Source organism: Vulpes vulpes, chromosome 7 (genome assembly GCF_048418805.1).
Source record: "Vulpes vulpes isolate BD-2025 chromosome 7, VulVul3, whole genome shotgun sequence".
NCBI lineage: Eukaryota > Metazoa > Chordata > Mammalia > Carnivora > Canidae > Vulpes > Vulpes vulpes.
The window spans coordinates 1925001-1927490 of record NC_132786.1 but is presented as its reverse complement, the minus strand read 5'-3'; the positions used below and the strand labels follow the sequence as shown (position 1 = coordinate 1927490).

At 47.8% G+C, this 2490-nt stretch overlaps 1 long non-coding RNA gene across 1 annotated transcript; it reads right to left on the bottom strand.

Annotated features, from left to right (window-relative positions):
* Window positions 1-212: 212 nt before the first annotated feature.
* Window positions 213-2450, bottom strand: LOC140599597 (uncharacterized). The gene is made up of 2 exons (XR_012002425.1): window positions 1963-2450; window positions 213-908 (listed from the first exon to the last, which is right to left on the bottom strand). It is a non-coding gene; the product is annotated as an uncharacterized lncRNA (long non-coding RNA).
* Window positions 2451-2490: the final 40 nt, after the last annotated feature.

Sequence of the window (2490 nt, the reverse complement as noted above, 5' to 3'; positions counted from 1 at the left end):
AAGAGAAGGAGGAGGCATGAGCACTAGTGGAATGATGGAAGAGTTATAATATGCAAAGATTAAAGGCCAGAAAATAAAGGGGGTGGGGGCCAACTCAAAGCTGCAGGGGACAGAGAATAAAGCGGTGTAACCAAGTTAAAGTGACAAGTAAACAGGAAAACCGTGAACCACGCTTGCTCGACGCAGTGAGCGAGAGCGATGGAAACACAGCATTTGATCAAATCACACTATTTACTTTTTTTCTCACTCTGCTAACAGCTTAAGACCACGGATATAATGATACAATACGATTAAACTTTAAAACACGTATGGGGTTTCATTGCATAATCTTAATGAATTCTCTGAAGACAACTCAGTATATCAAGGGGTGAGATCACTAATAGAAAAAATATAAATCTTTTTTAATAGTTAAATGATAAAACAAGAGAATAACTATGACAATTTCATCAACATTGCAATGGATTAAAAAACTACGAAACTATATACTGAAATACAAAAAATCTCAAATTCCCAAATGAGTAACTATGAGAGTTCATGATGCACAAAATACCAACCGTGAAATGAGCATCTTTTAAATATATAAAAATAGAGGATAAATCATGGAATAAAGGCTTCATTATTTTAACCTACCTCCAAGCCATAAACATGTAAGAATATGTTGGCAGGAAGAGACTGGAAAAACAGCTCTTACCGGGAGGATCATAGAAGAGACCACCCAAGGGAAATAGTCCTGAAGTCACGTAGCACGGCCTCAAGCATCGGACCCAGGCACCGAACCCGTCACAATACACCAGAGCAGGACACTGCAGGGGGTTCGAGATTCACTCGCACCCTAGTAGCTCATGTGAGGAAACGTAAATGCGGCTGGTCCTGATTAACCTGCTCCATCCGAATGACCTGTGGACAGACTGGACAGACGAGAGGATGGACAGAGGAAAAGAGACTTTTGGGTTCCTCAGACCAGTAAAAGAAAAGCCACAATGACCAAACCTCGTGGGACACGGCCCAGGCACCATCTGGACAGGTGGTTCTGACATTACAGAACATCAGGGCTCAGGAGACGATGGAATCTCCCAAAACCATCCAGTTCAACAAACTCCAATTCAGACTTGCTACGAATGTGACTGCCTAAATCTGTCTTGATGTTACACATAATCCTGGACACGAATATTAAGTCCCTCCTTGAAGCCCTTTGTTACTCAGAGTTAAGACGTCTGCAGTCCACCGTTTGCCCTCACAAGCTGCCCTCGGGGATGCCGCTGCGGCCTCCGTCCTTTTCACCTGACCTGCAGGAGGACCGCCAAAGGCTTGCTCCTCTACCCCGCACCCCGTCTCCACACCCGCCGGAGGTGCAGGCTGCAGCTACAGGCCACCCCACCTCTCGAAGGAGTACCTTCAGGCCGGGCCTCTGCCTTTCCTTCCGCAAGTACTTCCTTCCCCGTCCACACCTCCACCTGGACATCTTATCTGAGAGTATTGCCAACCCATCATCTATCTCTCAGTTCCCGGAGGCTGTCTTCTCCACGTCCCTTAAAGGTACCCGCATGCACTCAGCCCACTTCTTTTCTGATCCCTCCCCCTCTCCCATCCCACAATCCATCCTTCAGGCTGTGCGGTGGGCTGTGCCTTCAGGGTTGACCGTCTGCCTGGCCACTCTTAGCACCCGGTCCACACCACCATCACCTCTTCCTGGAACGAGATCTTTTCAGCACTCTCCCTGCTCCAGTGCGTTCCATCTGCCACGACCTTCCGACTCAGACCATGACCTCCACACACTCTTAGGGCACGGGAAGAATTTTGAAAGACAGCAGTTAGGTCCAGATGGTTTACAGCTGTCAATTCCTGATCCCTGGCTCAGCTAGTCCTTCCTGTCCCTGAAAGCTGACCAAAGCTCCTGAGGTAGCACCCGATGCCATTTCGCCTTCACCACATCCTACCCATCACCACTTTTCTGTCACTTACCAGAACGAAGGCCTCCCCCTTGCTCCTCCTGTACTGTGCTCCACAGTGAGTGGTAAAAGGCACTGGAACACCACAGAATCCCCTGTTAACCACAAAGCCTTTCTAAAGTCAAGGCGTCACTGAGCCTGGGACAGAACATCCAGTCTCCTTCGTTGCGTTCATTTCCATAAGAAGAGGAGCATGACAGCAGACACATGCCACCTGGCCTAAATTCATCTGCCCTAAATTCAGGGACAGTGACGATGGGATGGTGAGAGTGGTGGCGGTTCCTGCTGAGAGATCCTGCCTCCTCAATCCCGAAGGATCATCAGGGAAGGGCATCAAGCTGACTGGGAGCCACGCACAAAGAGAACAGGAAAGAAAGGCTGGAGACAGCGGAAACTCAACTCACCGAGGCAGAAAGCTCACGGCAAAGACCTATACTATCTCGAAGCATGGAATTACCTCAGGCTTTGCTTTCAAAAAGAAAGAAAAGAAAAGAAAAGAAAAAAGAAAAGAAAAGGAAAAGAAAAGAAAAGAAAAGAAAAG